This window comes from Rhinolophus hipposideros, assembly GCF_964194185.1.
Source record: "Rhinolophus hipposideros genome assembly, chromosome: 22".
Taxonomy (NCBI): Eukaryota; Metazoa; Chordata; class Mammalia; order Chiroptera; family Rhinolophidae; genus Rhinolophus; species Rhinolophus hipposideros.
In genome coordinates this window covers 7,093,131-7,116,378 of record NC_138068.1, presented here as the reverse complement: position 1 = coordinate 7,116,378, position 23,248 = coordinate 7,093,131, and the positions used below count along the sequence as shown (strand labels likewise).

Genomic DNA, 23,248 nt, shown 5'->3' with positions numbered 1-23,248 from the left:
CTCTATATGATGGCAATTTTGACCTGAATTTTCTTTCCTTCCTGGGAAATGGAAAAATGCTCTGCCAAATATTAAGTGCAACTTTTCATTAAAAATTCATTGGGAAATATTAAATATGTATCCCTATTGTAAGAAAGAAGTAATCTGAAATTATTTCAGTCGGTATTTTGTATATACCTTTGAAAACCACATGCTCTTGAATAATAGAAATTAAACAAAGAGCAAATCAATGAGTCTAAAATGCATAAGGACTTGAAATTATAATCATTACCATGTAATATAGCAGCACACCTAGCCTTGAAATTGGTGGCGAGAATGAATTCCAGTCCAATAAACTGCCACCTTTGTTGTGGAGGATTTTATAAAAACCTATATTCAAGGTGAACAGCACGTAAGGTTGCCAGATAAAATACAGAGTGTCCAGCTACATTTGAATTTCAGATAAATGACAATTAAGTTTTTAGGATAAGTATTCCCAGATATTGCATGGGCCGTATTTATACTAAAAAATATATATTCATTGTTTATCTGAGATTGAAATTCAATTCTGCGTTCTGTATTTTTATTTGCTAAGTCTGGTAACCCTAACAACATGGATTACATGGCAATTTGGAAAAGCAAAATGAGCTGGACTAATTTATTTTTCAATTACAGTTGACATACAATATGCTGTTAGTTTCAGGTGTACAATACAGTGATTAGACATTTATATACTTACAAAGCGATCACCCTGATAAATCTACTACCTATCTGACACCATACAGTCATTTCGATATTATTGACTATATTCTTCATGCTATACCCTACATCCCCATGACTACTTTGTAACAACCAATTTGTACTTCTTAATCCCTTTCTATTTTTCACCCAGCCCCCCTCCCTACCCCTCCCATCTGGCAACCATCAAAATGTTCTCTGTATCTATGAGTTTGTTTCTGTTTTGTTTGTTCATTTATCCTGTTCTCTAGATTTCACATGTAAGTGAAATTATATGACATTTGTCTTTGTCTAACTCCACTCAGTACAGTTTCCTCTATGTCCATCCATGTCGTTGCAGATAGCAAGATTTCATTCTCTTTTATGGTTGAGTGACATCCCATTGTCCATATGGACCACCTCCTCTTTATCCCTTCATCCAATGTTGGACACCCAGGCTGCCTCCACACATTGGTCATTGGAAACAATGCTGCAGGGAACATATGAATGCATAAGTCCACTTGAAGTAGGGTTTTGGGTTTCTTTGGATAAATATCCTGAAGTGGGATTACTGGGTCCTTCTGTCTCATGTTATTGCTTTTGTTTTAAAGTCTATTTTGTGTGGTATAAGTATTGCTACCCTAGCCTTTTTTTATTTTTTCATTTCCATTTTCGTAAAATATCTTTTTCCGTCCCTTTGCTTTCAGCCTTTGTGTGCCTTTTAATCTGAAGTGAGTCTCTCGTAGGCATATGTCAGGGTCGTGTCATCCACTCAGCGACCCTATGTCTTTTGATTAGAGCATTTAATTCACTTACATTGAAAGTAATCGTTCATAGATGTGCAGTTATTGTCATTTTAATTTTATATTTTTTATTTTTTTTTCTTCTTAAAGAATTCTCTAACATTTTTTATAATACTGGTTTGGTGGTGATAAATTTCTTCAGCTCTTTTTTTGTTTGTTGGTTGGTTTGTCTTTTTTGTTTTGTTTTGTTTTTGTCTGGGAACCTTTTTATCCTTCAATTCTAAATGATAACTTTGCTGGGTAGAGTAATCTTGGTTGGAGGTCCTTGCTTTTCATTACTTTGAATATTTTGTGGCAATCCCTTCTGGCCTGCAAAGTTTCTGTTGAGAAATCAGCTGATAGTCTATGGGAGCTCCCTTGTAGGCAACTAACTGCTTTTCTCTTTTGATTTTAAGATTCTTTCTTTGTCTTTAACTTTTGGCATTTTAATTATGATGTGTCTTGGTTTGCACCTCTTTGGTTTCATTTTGTTTGGGACTCCCTGTGTATCCTGGGTTTGTATTTCTATTTTCTTCACCAGGTTAGGGAAGTTTTCTATCATTATTTCTTCAAATAGGTTTTCAATTCCTTGCTCTCTCTCTCTTCTCCTCTGGTACCCCTATGATGCAAATGTTGGTATGCTGGATGTTATCCCAGAGGCCCCTTAAACTATTCTCATTTGGGGGGATTCTTTTCACTGTTCTGATTGGGTGTTTTCTGCTACTTTAGCTCTTAAATTGCTGATTTGATCCTCTGCTTCATCAAATCTGTAATGTATTCTTCATTTCAATTATTCTTCATTTCTGACTGGTTCTTTCTTATGTTTTCTATCTCCATTTTTATGTTTCCTATCTCTTTGTTGAAGTTCTCCCTGAGATCATTGAGCATCCTTATAACCAGTGTTTTGAACTCTGCACCTAGTAGATTGCTTGTATCCATTTTATTCAGTTCTTTTTATGGAGCTTTCTTCTGATCTTTCATTTGGAACATGTGTCTTTGTCTCCTCATTTTGGCTGCCTCCCTGTATTTGTTTCTATGTATAAGGTGGATCTACACTATGTCTTCCAGTCTTGGTAGAGCAGCCTTATGTAGTAGGTGTCATGTGGGACCCAGTGGCACAATCTCCCTGGTCACCTGAGTTAGGTGCTCTAGGTATGTCCCTTTTATGGGTTGTGTTTGCCCGCCTGTTGTAGTTGAGGCTTGGTTGCTGTTTGTACATGAGTGGGAGTTGGCCCTCAGGCTGATTGATTGTTAGGCCTGGCCATGACTACAGTGGAGGAGCTGCTCTATAGGGGCTGAACCTACAGAATACAATTCCCTTTATCAGGGCTCTGGTGCCTGCCCAGTCTACTCTTTGGGTGTGTCATTTGTGGAGGCGGTTGGGTAGTATTCTGATGTGGTCTGATGCTGGCCAACAGGTGTGTTGGTTCTGGGACCTTTTGGGAGGGGCTCTGGTGCAGGCCCAAGTCAGCTGCTGCCTATGCCCAGCCCTGGGCCCTTGGTATGAGCTACAAAGTAATCTGCAGATAATTGCCACTGTGCTTGGCTTGGAGGTGCCTGGGAGAGGCTAAGCTGTGAACTGAGTCCAGCTGCCACTAGTGCCGGGCTTAGGGCTGCTTAGCAAGAGATACGGGGCACACCAAGGTCAGATGCTGCTTGTTTGGGGTTTGTGAACCTTTGAGAGCATCTGCAGCATAAGGCAAGACAGGCCGTTTGTATGGAAAAGCCAGTGGAAGTGGTTTGAATGGGCCCACAAGTTGGGAGGGGCGGGGTCTTGGGGAAGCAAGTTGGGAGGAGCGGGATCTCAGGGAAACACCGGGGTGGAGTCAACGGCATTAGTCAGGTGGATGGAGACTCAGATATGGTGGCTGCCAGCATCTGCTCGCTGAGAGCAGAGAGGGCTCAACAAGGAAACAATGGATTCTGCCAGCACTTTTCTCTGGGAGAAGGCTGTCGCTCCAGCCCTCGTCCTGAGGCCAGACAATTCAGTTCCTCCCCACCTGTCCCCGGAGCTTTTCGAGCTGCTGCCCCAGCGCTGGAGCTCAGAGCAAGTGACTCCATCAGTGGGTAAGTCCATGTGCGGTCCTTTAAGAGGATGCTAGCTGCCCTCCATCTCATTCAGGCACAGTCTCTGCTGGTTTTCACAGCCAAAAGTTATAGGGACTTCTCACCATGGAATCCTGGGCTGGGGAGTCTGGTGTGGGGCTGGGATGCCTCACCCCTCAGGGGGAGTCTCCACAACTGAGATATCCCTCCTGACTTTTAACCAAGGCACCTGGGTGTGGGACCAGCCCATTCCCCATCTCTGCCCCTCCTACCAGTCTTGACACGGGCTTAGTTTATGTCCTTAGTTTTAGGACTTCTACTCAGCCAAACTTAAGATGATTCTCAATGTGCTTGTTGCATAGGTTAGATGTAATTTTAATGTGGTCATGAGAGGAGGCAAGCCCAGCGTTTATCTACTCTGCCATCTTGACTGGCTCCCAATGACTATTTTGAAAGCTACCAATTTGTACTTCTTAATCCCTTCCTTTTTCACCCAGCCCTCCATCCCCCCTCCCATCTGGCAACCATCAGTTCTCTGTATCTGTGAGTTTGTTTCTGTTTTGTTTGTTCATTTATTTTGTTTCTTAGATTCCATATATAAGTGAAATCACATGGTATTTGTCTTTGTCTCACTTATTTCACTTAGTGTAATACCTTCTAGGTCTATTCATGTTGTTGCAAATAGCAAGATTTAATTCTTTCTTACGGCTGAGTAATATTCCATTGTGTATATGTACCACGTCTTTATCCATTCATCTATTGATGGACAATTAGGTTAAGTCCATATCTCGGCTATTGTAAATAATGCTGCAATGAACATAGGAATGCATGTATCTTTTTGAATTAGTGATTTGGATTTCTTCAGATAAATACCCAGAAGTGGGATTGCTGAATATTTAAAATAGAAGTACTAAAAATAGTAGTTCTATTTTTGATGTTTTGAGGAACCTCCACTGTTATCCATAGTGGCTGCACCAATTTGCAATCCCACCAACAGTACATGAATGTTCCTGCAAGGATTCTCCACATCCTCGCCAATACTTGTTGTTTGTTGATATGGGCTGGACTAATTAATGTCTGTAAGAGGCATCGACCATTTCTTCATCCATTAAATAAATCTTCCTTTCCTCCCTCCCTTCCTCCTTTTCCTCCTTCCTTCCTCCTTTCCTCTCTTCCTTTTTGACTTCCCTCCCTGCATTCCTTTCATCCTTCACAAATATCAGCTGTGCTTTTACAAAGCAGTAGCCCCTATTTAGCAACGAGTATATAATAGTGAACCAGCAGTTGTGCTGATTATAATAGCCAAATGGGCCAGGCCTGCGGCAGGCACTTCACAAATATTATTTCACTTTTTTCTCACAAATAGCCCTGTGAGGTAGAAGTTGATTCAGCCATTTACAAGAGAGGAAATGGAGGCAGAGAGAGTCTGCGTGAGTGTCCCAAGTTCCCACAATCTGTGAACCTCACTCATTCATTATCACCGACCTAAAAAACCATCACTTCATGCCAAGCACTGTGCTAATCCCAGGGAATAAGCCAGTGACCAGGACAGGAATCCACCTCTGACAGACTAGTGGCAGATAGGTAGATGGGCAGTTCTGGGGTCAATGCTGATTGGAGCACGCAGGATGGCATCTGCCCAGGAAGTGAGGAGGGGAATGGTGGTTTTAGGAGACAGAGAGAGGTTAGGGGTGGAACTCTGGCTGCCGAGGCAATGGAGCCTGGGTTCAAACCCCAACTCATATACTCTCTCTGATGTGTCCTATTTCTGTGTCTCTAAAATGTGGACATAGGAAAGTGGTGAGAATTAAGTACATGTATGCGATTCATTTCCATGAAGCCTAGCACATGGTTCGCAAGGAAGGCTAGTGTAGACGGTCTCTACAGGCCCCTGCCGCGTTCTTCAGCCGAACCTGAAGTATAAGAGACTTGCAGAATCTTCCCAGGTTGAGCTAATTAATACCTACGCAGGTGCCCCCCCTGGAAACCTCAACCTGCTACTTGATTATCATGATAACAATGACAGCAAAACTACCGTTTATTGGCCTCTTCCTATGAGGCAGGCATGGTTATTCATATCGTCCTGATTTTGCAAGAGTTCATGATTTGTCAAGGAATACACAATAAATGGAGAGGGGGGATTCGAACCCGGGGCTGCCCAACACTCACCAACTTTCTTCAGCCTCTTGGTTTCTCCTTCACCTTGCCTAATGGTTTCTGGATGCCACATCCAACAGCACAGAGAAAAGACTGTAAAATGTGACATAAGCATTGAGAGAGAAGCAAGGGCTCTCACCTTTAGCTGCAGCTGTGAACCAAATATTGCAGGTCAGGGGGCTGGGACGGACCTGCAGGATGAAGCAAAGTGTCCTCAGTCTCTTTGTGGTAATTTCCTTGTTCGGTCAGGTAATTATGCATTTACCATATAGTGCTAACCCAGAAATGACCCAAATTCTGGTGAAAATATATATTTAAGAATTGTTTTTTTAATCCTCATCCTGACATTCTGGAATTTTTTTGGGGGTAGCCAAATGAGAATTGGGAAACCGAATCAGCTATGAGACTACAGCATTTCTAATGCAGCAGGAAACAAATGTGTCGTCTCTCTGAACATTCTCATTTTTCCCCAGCGATTGGCTTAACTCCTTTTGTGCATCAGCAAATCTCCATCTCACTTGCACTTTCCCCCCTCATTTGGACTTCTGAATGCTCAATCCTGACGTGGATAATTTGGTGCTTTAATATAGAGTAACATTATTTTTCATTTACTCCAATCTGCCATCAGTATCATCTTTTCATTTAACCAGATGCAATTCTTTTTTTTTTCTTTCGCTAAATTGAAAATCCATGAGCGACAGGGAGTGCAATGTTTTAATTAGCTCATATTTTTTATATGGATTTATGTCTTTAAAATACATTTGTGCAATTCTTCAGCTAAATTAAAAACGTCTTTCTGTGAAAGTGAGGAGGGGAAAATAAAGAGCTAGAGTGTGTCATTAGCTTAGGTAGATACAGATGGAGGGTAGGATCTCGTGGAGGGGTGCCCACAATCACTGGAGCTCGTGCCTGGCCTGGTTTTGAACTTGCCCTTCATTTAAAGGAGTCTTTTTCTATAACGATTTCTCAGAAATGGCTTCAGGAGGAATTTTTTTAAGGCCTCTAGTAAGTAAACAAGCAGTTACCTTCAACGAACTAATTTGAAACCGAACCCACCGCTGAACAAAACAGGAAAAGAAAAAAAAAAAAGAAGTGATAATGATAAACAGTTTTCTCCTGCATTTCTCTCTTCGTCTTTTTTTTTTTTAACAATCAAGTTTAAAGCTTTCCACGGTGCTTTTTTTCTATGTTATAGGAGACAAGTGACATTCCATGGTAAATGGGAGAAAAAGCCATGCAGAACTGAAATCTCTCTAATGCATTGACACTAACTTGCCCTCTATTGTTGGAAATGAGCAGGAGCTCATGATTGTTCATCAAACGGCTCCTAATGCAGTTAAAGCATTCAGCTATAATTTCTCCTTGCATTTATAATTACTGTCATAGACTGCACACCTCGGTGAGCAGATTAAAGCTATAAACTATTTAGCCGCGGCTCGAAGACGAGGAACTTGATTTGTCTGGCAGGAGTTATTTGTTAGGGAGCTTGACACTTCACATAAAAATGACTCAACTTGATGAAGAACAATGCAGTTTTAGCAATGCAGGATTTTAAATCAGTCCCGACACCACACCCTGCAAGAATCACGGGGCAGTTTGTTAAATGACAGGCAGGCCGAGGAGATAAGGGAGTGAATGCGTTAAGGGAACGTTAAGGGGACCAAAGCAGGAGAGGATTTGCTGTGCTGTCTTTCCTGAATCTTTCCTGACGTTTTCCTCAAGAGGAGCAGGAGTTGGTTGAAACTGGGTGGGTGTCATATGCTCTTGTTAAGTCCAGTGTGAACGTTGCAGGAGGTTCGCCTGGCCGGAAACGGAGGCCAGGAGGCCAAGGCACATGTCCCATTTGACATTCAGGGGTTTCAGAGAACTTTGTGCTACAGTTGAGACCATTCACCCCCCAAAGCCCAGGCAGCCAGGGCTATGTGGAAAGTGGTGGTGTTGGTGGGGGTTCTTCCTGAATACTCTTTATTTCTTTGTTTATTTCTTTGTGCTTTACTCGTAGGCGGCATCTGATATACTCAGGCATAGAGGACATTCCTATTGGGCTAATCTTCTAGGGATTCTGTGAAAACTAAAAAAGGAATTGGTGTGCAGATTGATAAGACAGCCCAGTACTGCCTGAGTGGCAGCAGGTGTGGCTGCCTTCCTCTCGCCTCGGTTTGTGTTAGGGATTCAATAGCAGAGCGCACGGGCCACTCTCAGCCCTGGCCCTGGCCCTGGCCCACAAGGCAAGTGCCTGTGACCGTCACTCTCTCTATTTTCCCCCTGATCACCTGCTTCCAAGCCTCCCCTTTCGTTTGCTTGAGGCTTACGTCAAAATGTGAGATGGGTTGTGCCAGTTTGTTTGAAGAAATACGGACAGACTGTGAGTCCAGATGTAACTAAAACAGCTCTGGTGGGGGGGGAAGAGGAAGTATCAGGTGGTGTTTGGGTGCCCCGGAGAAACGATGGAATACAGCACTCACTGGATTGCTTTCCCTCTGACTTCCCCTTGCCCTCTCTGCCACCAGCTACCTTGAAAACTGCCACTCGTACAGTCCGGGGCTGTGACCTGCTAGTAAAGTCTGCCCTGGACTTTTCAATGCAGGTGATGATGACTGTGGTAGTGACAGTGATTAAATGTGGGGGGGGATTAAGTGCTTAAAACAGAGCCTGACACACGCTATTGTCCTCACTGTCATTAATATTGACAGAGTGTTCGCATTCATTGAGCATTTAGTGTCCCAGCTATTGTGCTGGGACCTATACATACGCATATACATATAATCTCAGTTCATCTTAACTCTAAACTTTCTGTGAAGAAGCAACTGGGATTACACCAGCTTACAGATGCCGAAACCAGCCCTCAGAGAGGTGAAATGACCAGCAAGATCACACAGCTAGGAAGTGGCAGAGCTGGAAATCAATTGTGGACAAAAGAATAAATTACCTCCAGGTGGAATTTTGGCCCCAAAGTCTCCCAGCAGCTTTCTGGCATCCCTTGGGTTCAGTTCTGCTGGGTGCTACACCAAAGTGTGAGACATGAACCCTGGCCACAAGTTGTTTGCATGGGAGAGAAGATGGATGGGCAAAAAGAACATGTTTAACTATCCTAAGAGCCCAAATCTTTGGCATAGACAACTGTCTACCACTCGGGCCCTCCAGCAAATTGGCACTTTCAATGTGCATGGCTTTCTCTGGTATTTTTTCATCGATGGAGAAAAAAAAATATGTTTCAGGTTATGTTATTTTCAATGCTGCATTACTCAATTTCACAGTCAAATAATTCTCTTTTTGTTCACCCAAGGATTTTGTCATGTTTAATTGTTTATGGCTTTCTCCTCCCCCGCCCCATATTTGCTGTAGCCTCCACTTTCCCCTTTGCTGCCTTCCTGTAGAGTCTCTGGAATGCAGTAACCATGGTGATGGGTCCACATTGGATAGTGTTTGCTCTGGCTTAGAAGTCAAAACACCCATCAGGATCTCGTCATCCCAGAACTGTAAGAGGATGAAAAGTGGGAAGACTTTGGACGTGGAAGAAAGACCTGACATGAAGTCTCGGGAGATGGGGACTTCTAGAAATCTGAGGAAGGAAGTGTATAGCTGCTAGGCTCAGTGGGGAAGAGCTTGGCCCCGGGAACTGTGGAGGCCCAGCCTGGGGGCCGGCTCTCTACTTCCCAGCTGAGAGACCGAGGGTAAGTCATGTCACCTCCCTGATCTCCGTCAAGTGAGTGCATGAAGACTGGCCTCACGTCCTCCTCCTGCAGCATCAGTCGCATGGATACCCTCAATCAAAGAGAGCCTCTCCTAATTGTTAAAACGCAGCCCACCTAGAATCGAGGTGGGATGAACGTGTCTAACAATGTTAATAATGCAACAACAACAATTCTAATGCGCTGGGACCAAGTCGCATTTCCTGCCTCAGGAACCTCCACTTGGGAAAAGCAAACATGCCCATTAAACAGTCCACGTTATAGGCTGAGGCTGGCGCGGGCGCTGCAACGGAGCGTGAGCCGCACAGGGCTGGTCCTGCCCTCAGAAGGCTGGCCGTCCATCACAGAGGAAAGACATGGCGCCCAAGACTTAGGCTGTGCTCAGCGCTATTACAGGGAATGTACTGGGCCAGCGGGAGACGAGGGGGCTCGAAGAAGTCTGACCAAACAAGCAGAGGTCTAGTCTGAGTCTGGAGCAACGCAGAGGAGCTAGCCAGGGGGAGGGGGAGGGGAAGAGCCCTGTGGAAAGAAGAAATGGCCAGAGTAAACCCTCGCAAGTGAAGGGAGCAGATGGTTCATTCCAGAACATGCACGGCATTCAGCACAATTAGAGCCCCACGTGGGGAAAAGATGTCAGAGAGAGGAGACAAAGTAGGTCAGGGAGGTTGATGGGTATATACACGATGGCTTCTACTTGGGTGGGTAATCTTTGTCTCTTGAGCTTCGTTGAGACAGATGTTAATAAAGCCTTGCTTTATTGAAATAGTTGAACATTCTTTGCGTAAAGCTGACACTGTAGGTGTGGGAGTGGTGGAGCACTGGACTTGCACCTGAGCCCCCCGTTTCCTGGATGTTAAGTCGGTGCCCACCGCTAACCTCCAGGAGAGCAGCGGTTAGCTACCCATACACAGTCTCTAAATACTGGAAGCAAGACAGGAAGGAGGGAGGGTGGAGGGGAGGAAGGAAGGGAGGAAGGAAGAAGGCTAGCTATCCAGGAGGTGATCATAACTTCCTTTTGACATTCTCCATGTGCTCAATGACAGTAACACCAATGTCACTCATCAGTGAGGCGGATCAAGCAGATAAAGTAAGTGAAACCCTAAGCACAGCGCCCAGCACGTAAGAGAAACCCCAAGTGAAGGCCTCTTCCAGCTTGGCACAGCCCAGAGAAGTATGAGGAAGTGAGAACATGCCCAGACCTCCATGATCTTCCCAGGCGACTCCCGCTGCCACGAGGTTTGGGCTTCTGAGTTCAGAAATGTACTTTCTGAGGCGCGGGTGCCCATAGGAGCAGAGCACGTGGCTCTGCGTTTTCTGTGGCAGGCAGACCAGGGACCTTCATTCGATCATCCTTTAATTCCTACTTTCGGAGAACCAGTTTCCTGCCAGGCTCTGTTCTAAGCGAAGAGAAGCCCAGACCTCACATTCTAATCCAAGGACAGGCTGATAGGAACACAAACGGCTAACAGTTAGTGAGCACATAAATAAAAGGGAATAATTTCTAAAAATGAGGGGCTGCCAAGGAAATATAGGATCCTGTAAGGAATGACAGCAGGGCCACCCACTTTAAAGAGGGGTGTCAGGGAAAGAAAATGAGGTTGAGAAGGAGCCAGTCATGTGACAAATTGGGGGCATTGGTGTTTTCGATACAGAGAAAGGCCAGAGAGTTGGCAGCTGGGGCGAGGGGCAGGACATGAGTCGGGTGACAGGGAGAGGAGTCTGGGGCAAACCAGGGCTCTGTAGAACATCCTAAGAACTTTGGGTTTTTTTCCCCTAAGTCTAGTGGGAAGCAATTAAGGGGTTTCAACAGGCAAGAGGCATGAGCTACTTTGGGAGAAGATCAGTCTGGCTACTGAGTGAGGAGTGAAAGAGAAGGGTCAAGAGCAGAGAGGAGACTGAGGCAAGGCACGGGGAAAGACAGGGGTGGGCTGACTGCACTGGAGCCAGGGACCGCGGACAGGAATAGTGGCTCCAAGGGGGCTCCAGGTCACTCAGAAGCACGCTTGTGCAGGAAAGAGAAGGGATGTCAGACAAAGAAGACATGTAGGGCTTTAGGATAAATTCTGCCAACTTCTAGAATGGGCTCTAGACACAGCTGCTCTTTCTGCATCTCCCCTGGACCTCTCCCAACTCCGAAGCTTGCCCTTTCTTCTGTTTCCCAAGAAGAATCCCTTTTGATCAAAGTAAGCGACTCCTTTTATGCTTCTCCAGGAATTAGGAAGTATACAGCAAAAGGTCCCCGCTGTGCCCACCTTCCTATTTTTCAGTCCTAATTTAGCTCCTCTCTCCGTTCTGTGATTCTGCCCCCCTCCTCTGAGCCTCACCACTAGGTGGTCCTGACTTCGGCAGAAGATTTACTGGCAGGATGACATGGAAGAACACATTGTGTTTTTTTTCAAGATGATTTAATGACCTTTTTGGCATCCCCGTGACTGCTGAAATCTTCCGTAATTATTCAGTTTGGCGGCAGAGAGTTCTGTTGATCAGAGGAAGGCTGGTGTAGATGTCAAATGTCAATAAATTTGCAATCCATAATTGTAACCACTCGATGCCAGAGCAGGCCGGGAGACGACTTGGTCACAAGGCCATGAGTGGTTCAACCAACACAAGCACCGAAGTTTCTCAAGTGTTACACGTGCAAAAACATCACCCTGCCTTCCCTTCCTGCATCAGCTCATTGCTCTCTGCCTGCCTTCCCCTCCCCCGGCCCCCCCATATTTATGTCATCGCATTATTTTCTCCCCTGGAGAGGGGCATGCTTCACACTCTATTGTCCAGTCTTCTGGTTCCATCGCCACCCAGAACCAATGATGCTGGCAACACAGCCACATGTCCCCTAGAGAAGGGCCAGAAGTTCTTTTTGGTCTTGCTGTTCAGGTCTGTTGGGCTCCTGCTGGAGACCAAGCATTGATTTTGTTCTGCTTTGCTTGCTTTCTGACAGCGTGGTTTATACTGGAAAAGTCTGTATCGGGAATTAGAGACTGTTCCTAACAATGGGGAAAATTCCCTAATAGAAACACACCGTTTGTGCCCTTGCACTTTGACAAGTGCAAGTGAACTGGAAGATGCTAGGAAAGCTCTGAAGTCATGGAAACGTGTGACAGAGGCATCTGCTTAATAACTCATCTAATTCCTTGAGCTCACCTTATCAAGTTTTAACCTCCGAGTCTCTAAGTTCCTAGTTCAGAAATGCAGAGTCTCCTCTGTCCTCGTGTTAATTTTTAAATTATATATCATTGTAGCGAGGCCCCGGTGGTGAATATGATGGGCCATTTTCGCATCTGAAATGGGGAATTACAACTGAACATTAGCGATCGCTTATAAATCACTAGAGCAAAGTGGTATCTGTGACCACTGATATGAACTGGAAGGAAATGCAGAGCACGAAAGAGGGGACCGGGAAGGAGGGTGGTGATTTTCAAGATAGGAAATTGCAAGCTGAAGATCACAAATTCCTCAGTGTGTGCTAAGCAATTCCCAGGATCCCAGGGGACCTGAGGTGAGGTTTGTCTGAAGCTGGGACTCTGCTCTGTGGCTGCCTTTCATCTTTCTTGCAAATATTTATTCATTCATCCATTCATTCATTCACTTTTCAGTCACAGTTGACATTCGGTATTATTTTATAATAGTTTCAGGTGTACAGCATAATGGTTAGGAGAGATATTTTTTCCTTGGTGACCAGGGAATGTGTTCCATGGCTCAGTAGGAATGAGCAGAAAGGCAACAGGACATGTCAATCCGAGGCAGCATCTCTGCCAGGCCACCGGAATGGGAGCCAGACACTGGGCTTGCGAACATGGGGATGGGTGGCAATGCCCACCCTGGCAGCAGAGCACTGGAGAGGTCTGTGGATCAGGCTGTCTGGGCTTCAATCCAGGTGCCACTACTCCCTAGCAGTAAGAGCAAATGTCCTCAACTCTCTAAGGCACAGTTTCTTCATCTCTAGAATGGGCATAAGGGGTGAAAGAGATAATCCAGGTGGTGTTTTAGGGCGGTGGTTCTCAAGTTTGGGCATCAGACTCACCTGGAAGGCTTGTTAAAACCCAGAGGACCGAGTCCCACCCCAGAGCATCCGGTTCAGTAGACTTGGTGTGGGGCCAGAGAAGTCGCATTTCTAATAAGCTCCCAGATGATAAGAGGGTGCCGATCTGGGGACCGCCTCTGAGAACCGCTGCTGTGGGCAGAGTCCCTGGCATGTTGCACGGACTCTAAAACGTCTGCTCTTACTAGATTTCATTCAGTCTTTGCCCCGTCTGATGTTCTCTGTCCTGTATGATGCTGCACATAGAGGAAACAAGAGAAGACAGAAAGCTGGGAGAGTAGTAGGTGGCCTGGACATTGGCAGGACTCCCCGGAGACCACGTAAAGGAACAGGCAATACCAGCTCAGTTGTGTCAGGAGGAGGTTCTCACCTGAAAGCCTTGATTGGCAGTCAAGGGAATAGGCCTTCTCTTGACTTAACTCCGAAAAGATGGGACAGAAAATTCTGTTGGAAGCCATACTTAACGCTGTTCAGCATGTCAACTCTAAATTGCTGGTCAAAATCTCGTGTTTATAACTGACTGCAAACTAACTCAAAATTAATTTAGCCAAACAGGGAATCCATCCGCTCATCCAAGGCTAGAGTTGGTTTCATACACAGATGAATCCTAGTTTCAAGGGGTATATGTCATCGTAGGTCATCAGAATTTGTCTTTCCCCGTCTTTTAGCTCAGATTTCCCTTGCGTTGCCTTAATTTTCAGGCAAATGGCAAGACTGGGTGGACCAGCTCCTGGGTTACACCCTACCAGCTAAGGAGTTTCAGTGGAAAGAATGCCTATTTCTCAAGACTGTCAGTCAAATATGGAGTCACATACTTTTGAAGCAATGCCTGTGGCTAGAAGGATGGATGGTCTCTTCCGACTGGTCTCTTCACACACTCCTGGAAGCAGTCGGTGGAGTCTGCACTTTACAACTTGGGCTGAGATTGGTCTGCCCAGACGGGTCATGATACCGTGTCTTTTTGGTGGGGAGAAATGACCCTGAATCCAATTCATCTTGTTCAAACTTAACCTAGACCATCTTTCCACTCTTCTGACATCTGCTAATTTTTCTGATTCTGAAATGACAGTGAGTGGCCCTGCTCTTCTCCTGGGACCCCAGCGTAGGACTTATGAATCCTCGTCTTTCTGTCATCTCTCCCCTACTCTCTATTTCATCACTAGCTTTCCTGGATTGGACCTCCATAATGCTTCTCCCACGTCATCCTTCCGCTCTGTGGAAGCACACCCTAGCTCTCACAAGAACTGGTGTAGTGGTCACTTTTAGACTTTTCATCTCTGCTTACTACTCTGCTCCAGCTTGCCCAGCGCAAAACTACCATATTAAAAGTCATAATTCAAAGCTCATACCATGATGAGAAGAGCTCTCATTTCATGAGTGTTTATCCTACCTCGGGGACTTCAAGTACAGTTTTTCTGATCCTGATATTAACCATTTTCATCATTTAAACCTCAACTTAAACATCATCTTCTTTAAGGACTCTTCCCTAAAAAAATCTAAATCAGTAGTCATCAAATATTTTCCATAAAAAGCCAAATAGTAAATATTTTCAGGGTTGTGGCCACACCATCTGTGGCACCACTGTTCAATCTGCCATTGTCCCATAAAAGCAGCCATAGGTCATATGTAAATTCATGGGCGGGGCTGTGTGCCAATAAAACTTTATCAACAGACACTGAAATTTGAATTTCATGTCATTTTCATGTCATAGAATATTCTTTAACTTTTTTCAACCATTTTAAAATGCAAATTATTAGTTTATAGACCCTAAAAAAACTAACAACAACAAAGCAGGTAGATTTAGCCCACGGGCCATAGTTTGCCAGGCCCTGATCTAAAGCCATCCAGCCCTCCCACATCCTTTCTCATCACCGTTTTACATACTTTGTTAGATTTACAATGGTCTGATATTATGTTATTTATTTGTGCATTCTCTTGTGTCTGGCACTGTGTTAGGCTCCAAGGATATAGCAGTAAGCAAAATGGCATTTTCCTTCCTTTCACAGCTCTCATAGGAGGAGAAAGAGAGGAAACAAGAAAACCAATTAATAAGCAAGATTATTTCAGATCCCATGAAGGAAATAAACTTCTAAGGGCCTGGGTAGCATTGGTGCTGATTTACTTTGGGTGCTCCAGAAAGATCTCTTTGAGAGGTGACATCTAAGACATGAAGGATTGAGGGAGCCAATTCTGAAACAAATGAGAAAAGGATTTCAGCCAGGACAGCAGGTGCAAAGACCCTGCAGCAAGTAAGAACTGGGAGTGTTGGGGAAAACTGACAGGCCAGGATCGCTGGAACTCTGTTAGCCCAGGGTGAAATAATTTTGAATATTTAGCACAGACCCGCTTGTGCACGCCATGATGACGAGTTTAGAGTATTCTAAGTTCATTGGTGGGTTTTAAATAGGGGAATGGCACGTTCCAAATGCTATTTCTAAGGTCAGCTCTGGCTGCTGTGCGCAGAATGGATCACGGATATATGTGTGTGTGAATGTGCCTTTCTTTCCTTACCAGGAAGTTCCTGGAAGGCCTCAGCCATGGACCGTGCACATTTTAAGCCCTCAACAAAAACTTTGTGAAATTAATGTATTAATTGAAACCATTACCATAGCATAACTTTTTCTTGACCCCTTGACAAGCAAGGCTTTTTACAGCCCGGTTCCTGAAGCAGGTGGATTTATATCATAAAATTCAAAAATTACAGCTTATAACATAAAGTGACCTCCCGTTATATAATGTGGCAAAACAAGCAAATTAATACCAGAGGTAATAAATGTCTAGGCACTAATGTGGCTTGAGTATGACATATGTTCCTACCACTTTGAGAGTAAGGATTCAAAATGAGGCTTGAATCACCCAGCACCTTCTAAATGAAGCGCTGGATTTCTAAAGCCAACCTCAGTCCATTGATGTATTTTCCATTCTCCCTCGTCATTCAATCAACAGTATTTTTGAACACATACTATGTACAGGCCCTGGGATCCAAAAATGAGCAGGACAGAGGCCTCTGCCCTTCGTGGAGCTTGTGTGCTAGTTGGTAAACAATGGAAGGGACAGCAGCCAATAAACAACAGCAATCGTTTCAGCACCATGAGTGCTAAGTGTACAGGGCAATGGGAAGAGGATCCGGAAGGCTACTTTAGGTGGTGGACAGGGAAGGCCTTTCTGTGAAAGTGACATTGTTGCTGAGGTCTAAAAATATGAGAGCAACTCATTGTCCACTGAGGCAAGGAATGAGAGGTCCAGGCAGAAGGAACAGCACATGCAAGCTTCCCGAGGTGAGAAAACGCTTGGGGTATTCAAAGCATTTTCTAGCACAGGGGTCCGCAGACTTGTTTGGTCACAGGACGGGATAGTAAATATCGGACGCTTTGCAGCCATGCAACATCTGTTGCAACTACTTGACTCTGCTGTTGCAATGCAAAAGCAGCCACAGGTGAAACATGAATGAGGAGGTGTGACTGAGTTCCAATAAAACTTTATTTACAAATACAGGCGGAGGGCCGGATTTGGCCCATGGGCTGCCCTTTGTCAGTCCCTGATCCAATAGGATAGTGTCGTCATAGATGGGGGTCCCAGAAGCAGACCCTAACATCAGGATTCCTGGGCAAGTGATTTCTTAAGAATGTGCTCCCAGGAGAAACCAGTACGCGAGTAGAGAAGCAGGACAGGGGAGGGGAGAAAGCCAGGCATGGGAGTGAATTCAGACAGGGCCCCAGCCTCAGCCTGTTCCCATGTGGAGTCCTGGGGTGTTTGTTATTCCTATCTGGGGAGTACAGGCTAGGCTCTGGTACTCCCACCTCAGTCAGTCATTGGCGAAGGGCCGTCCCAGGGGGCACAAGCTCACATTAGGGCACGTGTGGGCAAAGCAGCTCCAGCAGCCATGAGCCATCCATGGAAGAGAAGTGCGCATGTATCTGTAGGAAGGAAGAACACACAGCCACCGGGAGCGGGGCACAAGGTTAGACTATAAGGAATCCAATGGCACCTTCTCAGTGCCCTCTTCAGATGTCTTTCACTGGCCAGGTTCTGACCTATCTCCCACCTTTATGGAAAAAGGCCTGTTTCCCCAAAGGTAAATTTCTAAATGAAGGTATGATCTCTAACTACCTCTCAAAGCTGATGCTAAAATATATCAAATTCTTTTGTCACAAAACAAGTGTCAAAACAAGAGGTGCCTTTTGCCTCTTTGTTTACTGATAAAATAATTAATTTAAGCTGTAACCAAAACTGTACATACAGTGTCCAGGCTTTTGAAAGCAATCAGAGACACAGTTGAACAGCCTTCCATGCAAACCAATGAAGGAGAGGGAACTGGCATTGATTGAGCACCTACTGTGTGCATTGTGCTAGGACTTTTCTTATCTTTTTCTCATTTAACCCTGACCACAGGCTTTTACTGGAGATAGTATTATCCCCATTTTATAGATGAGGAAACTAGGCTTGACTGTACGCCCCTTCCGGGCAGAACAGGGGCTGCAAAAATTTTTTAAATGCACAGTGTTTATTTACAGACTGGACCTCAGAAATATTCGTAAGCTGCTGAGGGAGACACAGTGGCTCAGTGACAGATCTGGGATCTGAGCCCAGTTCTGACACCCCAAACCATACATTCTCGAGGGAGAATGGAATAAATTCGACGAGGGAGATTAGGAATATCAGTGGCTGACCGACCACTGCGTGCATTGCTCTGCATGTGTGCAGGTGGCATTCCTGGGTGAGGCACGTGATTCGTGTCATTTGCTCTCATGAAGGGACATGGCAGGGACTCATCCCCACTCTCAGATCAGCAACAGACCCCTGGGGGCCTTTTGTCCTGCTCCCTGGACAAGTCGTTCCTAGGACTCTCGCCGAAGAGCCATAGTGATCTCACTCGTTCAGTCAATAGGTATTTATTGAGCGCTTACTATATGCCAGACACCACCAAAGCCCTGAACACACAAACTTTAATAACAGTGATAGTTAACGCTGAGTGCATGCTACCGGTTTTCTCTCCTTAGGTCCTCTCCAAATCCTTGGTAATAGGTTTCATTGTGGACCCCTATTTTGTACGGGGGAAACAACTGAGCCTTAAAAAGGTTGAGGAAGTGGCCCATTATCATACAGTTAGGAAGCTGCAGACCCGGGATTTGAATGCAAGTTTTCCAGGTCCACCATCATGGCCATGACACTCTGGCCTGAACCTTGAAGAAAATTAGGGCTAAGACTTACTGAAAGCTTACTAGGTCCAAGGTGCTCCTTTAAACCCTTTATATATGTCAGGTCATATCCTTGCTGCCATCCCACCAGATGTGTCCCTGAGATCAACCCCATTTTACAGAAGTACCCAAACGTTACAGGAATTAGGTTACTTGACCCTCATCATGCAGCCTTTACTTAGTGGAGTCTGGATTTAAACCCCAGATCTGCTTGATTCTAGGGCCTGGGAAGCAGACTTAGAAATTTTTTAAATTACAAAAAAATGGTGGGGGGAGAAATAAATAATGATGAGTATATATGTTGAGGGCTTGTCAGGAGCCAAATGCTAGGCTTACCCCTTTTCTTTTTCAGCTTCCGTGAGCTTTAGTCCCTGTGAAGTAGGTGATATCTTATGCCCATTTTACAGATGAAGAAATGGAGATGTAGCAAGGGGATGTCACTTGTGGTCACACAAGGGAGATGTGATGGGGCCAACACTCTATCATAGATCAGTGTCAATCCCCAAAACAGACAGGATTAGCCCAATTCCCATTGAGAGAAGGTTTTGGTGAGCAGCTGCTTATGACCTGGATTAATGAAGAATGAACGGGAGTTCATGTTTACCTTCTCCATACGGAGAAGACAGGGCTTGAGTGTGGAGCGTGATGAGTTTGGGGCACAAGGACATGGTAGTAAGAAAGTGTCTGGCAATCACCTGGGCTCTGTATCAAGTTCCTGACTAAATGACCTAGCAGAGGCTTCCTTCCTCTTCCTCCTTATTCTTTCTCTTCTTCATTCATAAGAGCTCTGCCACCTTCAACTACGTGAAATGTGTAGCTTGAGCTTGTTGAGAATGGAGTGTGTCTGTTAAGTGTTGTTTCTTGGATGTTGGACGACCACCTCCATCTTAGTCACGCGTGCCCATCTTTTTCAATCTAATGAACTCCAACCATCAGTGCAACTTAAGTTCGGCTGTCTGTTCGTGCATAGTTAATATTAAAAATGTACTAACAGTGTGGCTGAGAAATCAAATTATGCACATAAATATGCTGGCATCGCAGAGGCGGCGGCAGAAGCTGAAGTTAGCAACACTGATGCCAGTTCACATTTGCAAATCTCCCGTCAATCTGTCATTAAACATGTTATCAAATGATGATAAGTGTATGCTTCTTGCTTGCAATGGTGAGCCGCTTCCCGAGCTTGATGCGCATTAATGGGATAATACGCATTAACATACTTGTGCTTCGATGAACACCAAACATTTTTTAGCTGTCTCAGTTTGTTTCCCCCTGTGGCCCCCAAGTAAGTGTTTTGTGTTATCAGATTGCCAAAAAAAAAAATGAAAAAGCATATTACTTTTAATTAGCAAATGGTGGTGCTGGTAGTGGGGTTTTTTTCCCTCTCACCGCCTCGCCCCCCCAACGATTCCTGTGTGTAGGCAATAAGAGAGAGAGGAAGAGAAAGAGGAGAGAGAGGCAGAGAGAGAGAGAGAAGCTCCACTGTCTTCTTTCGGGTAAACGATTAATGTCAGAAACTCAGAGGCTGGCAATTATGCTCTGTCTTAATGCACTGGCCTTTCATCTGGGGCCCTCGCTCTTGACAGGGCTGATCGTTTCAGTTCAGTGATATGAAAGGCAGCAGAGGAAATGATCGGAGACATCCCGGTCCGTCAGGAGCGCCAGCGCTGAAAGGTGGTCCTGGCTCTCTACCCTGACACGGCTCAGCAGAGTCACAGAGGAGGGAGACAGATGGTGGCCCCAGGCGTTGCCCAGACGTATGGGTGTCACCGTGCTGACTGAGGGAGATGTAGCTCCCAAACGTGGGAACTGAGAAAATGCACAAGCCCCCACACAGTGAGAAACGCTCCCTGAAAAAGCTAAGTCATGGCCTTTTCCCTGGTTACTGGGCACCCGCTCGATCCCAAGAATGAACGCCAGTATAGATACGAATTTGGGGCATTGGGATTCGGTTACAAGCTCGTTATCCCAATGCTCTAGGATCTCATTGGATTGATTTTTTTTTTATCAAAATAGAAATAACATTTAGAAATTCTTGAATGGACCCTCAGACCTTCATAGCCCCAACACTGGGCCAGTCCAGTATTTGAGAAATGGGGCTGGTGCCCAGTGTCCGTTGGGAAGCATTAGGGTTCTACTTTTCCCACAAGTAGCTAGCACACCTGTGTGACTGGAGTCACTCGTTTATTCAACACAAATGTGTTGGACACCTACTACGTGCAGAGACGACCACAGACTCAGGGTGCCACGTGGACATGACCCCTGCCCTCGTGATGTATCTAGTATTTGGGGAAAACATTTTTTTTAAATCACTACACAATAATTCATGGACTTCATTGTGAAGCGTGTGAGTGGAGGTGTGTGGGGCATGGTGGTTGCAGCATTCACTTCCTTACCACTAATAACGCCCAAAGGTTATTGTGTTTGGCTTTCCTGGATTCTTGTTTACATGTGTTTTAAAATTAACATTGACTTCTTGCCATTTGCGTTTGCTACTAAGTGGGGTGAGCAGCTTATTAATGATTAGAATTATTGTTGCTGTTATGAACGCGCTAATTAAAAGAAAATTCTGTCACACGGGCTTTGTGAGGCAAGCACGAAACTTTACAGTTAGAGACGTCGGAACGTCGGGATGGGAAGTGCGGAGAGGAACGTGTGAAATAATGAAAAAGGCAGCGTTCAGGACGAGGGGAAGGGTTCTCAAGGTTCCTACCATCCTCTGTTGGAGATTACTTTTCAGGGCATTTTCCCTACTCGCAACATGAAGAAAATCCACTTGTTTTTTGAATGGACGTGTCACGTTTGCGTTTTGTTGGTGCAAGGGTAGACCTAGCCAGCTTCTCTCAGACTCGTGCCCTGAGGACCTCTTGTCTTCCACACGTTCCTTCAGATATGTAACACCTCTGAATGAATGGTCACGTGCCAGACCCTCGGCTGGACACTGAGTGTGCCAACAAGACCGTCCCTCCCTCGATGGGGCCCGTGACATAGGGGGCAAAAAGAAGCAACTGCACAATTCCAGGGCCTGGATGTGAGTGCCCAGACACTCACAGACGGCCACTCAGCCTTGTCGGAAGCAAGAACAAATGGTGTCTTTACATCACTAATGAGCTTTTATTTAGCACACTCAATCTACTGAACTTTGTCAAAGAGACCAAAATAGATATAATCGTGAGAAAAGCATATATACTTATTGAAAAAGTAAGTGGCACTTCTCTAGTTGTTTGTGTTAACTGTCTATTCTCGAATTATCTATTCTCTTCCTGGTCTTTTCCACTTGACCTTGAGTTCCACCAGCTCAGACACTATATTTATCAGAACACTACTCTGTCTCACAATGGGTGGGCATTTCCATGTGCGTTGACGTATTTTCCAAGAATTATAATTCAGGATTGGAGGTGAAAGTGTGAGAGCAATGCGTGTACAGTATATAGAGCATGCGTTCCTTAAGAGTAGTCATGGATTCAGAAGAATGAAACTGAGCCCAGGGCCTCTCCTAGAGTGAGCAGCTATTACTCACCTGTTGAGTATCCCCAGAAGAGAAAGTATTATTTAAAGAGAAAGTATTGTCTAAAAGGTTAGTGAACTTGCTTCCAGACTAAGATTGGCAAGAAGGTTGGGAAATGCTACTGAGTGACGGTACCAGGTGGTAGTTGGGATTTCTTTCCCTTCTAAAATGATTTCTAGGTGCTAATGTCTCTTTGACAACAAATTCAATTCACGGTAGATGAAAGTAGACGTCACATTTTAGTCAATATTTTTCTTATTTTACCTGAATTACTCCCCTTGGAATTTTAAAACTCTTAATGACTTCCAGCTTCTTTTTCCTGCATGAGTTTTTCAAAATGGAGAACCTTTATATGCTATAAAAAGATGTTTCAAATCTTCTCCTTTCATTGGTTAAAGCAGTTTTTAATCTGAAGTTCAAGCTCACTTCTATCTGGTCATCATAAAATTCTCCTCAGCCATTACCAGGAAGCTGCCCCACAGGAAACACTTGTGTCTTAAACATGATATAAAAAGCTGGCTTTAGACAGATTGGTGATTTTTCCTAATGTCAAAAGCAAGTTACTGGGCAATAAGTTTTGGACTTACGTTGATGTTAAGATTTCTGTTACTAGAAACCTCATTTTCTTCTGTCCATTTTTTTTTTCTATCCATGTTTTTGTTTTTCCCAAAGTCTTGGAGAATGAGTAATCATGGTATGTCATCAACAGTGACCAATATGCAGATCATTGATTCATTCAACAGAATTATTATGTGCCTTCTATTGCCAGACATGGTAGCAGGCTGGGACTTCAGCACTAAACAAAATAGACAATGTCCCCACTTGCAAGGAGTTGACATTCTAGTGGGGGAAGACAGATTGTAAACCAATAATGATATGACACAGTCATCCCCTGTTGCCCACGGTCTTGTTCTCTGGGATTTCAGCTGCCCACAGTCAGCTGTGGTCTGAAAATACTAAATTTCCTCAGACATCAGGGCTGTCTGCTCCTGACACCCAAATGTCAGCCTCCTCATGGCTCCCTTCTGGATCAGGTGATCCGGGATCACCTGAGGCCCATGATTCTCTTCCTGATAATCGTCAGAAGGTCCAGAGCAGCCTAATGCTACGTCACAGTGCCGACACCTCAC

The 23,248-nt window shown here is 44.8% G+C and overlaps 1 protein-coding gene across 2 annotated transcripts in view; it reads left to right on the top strand.

Annotated features, from left to right (window-relative positions):
* Positions 1–23,248, top strand: part of TSHZ2 (teashirt zinc finger homeobox 2) — a 422,466-nt gene that overhangs the window by 254,648 nt on the left and 144,570 nt on the right. The gene's annotated exons all lie outside the window — the stretch shown is intronic.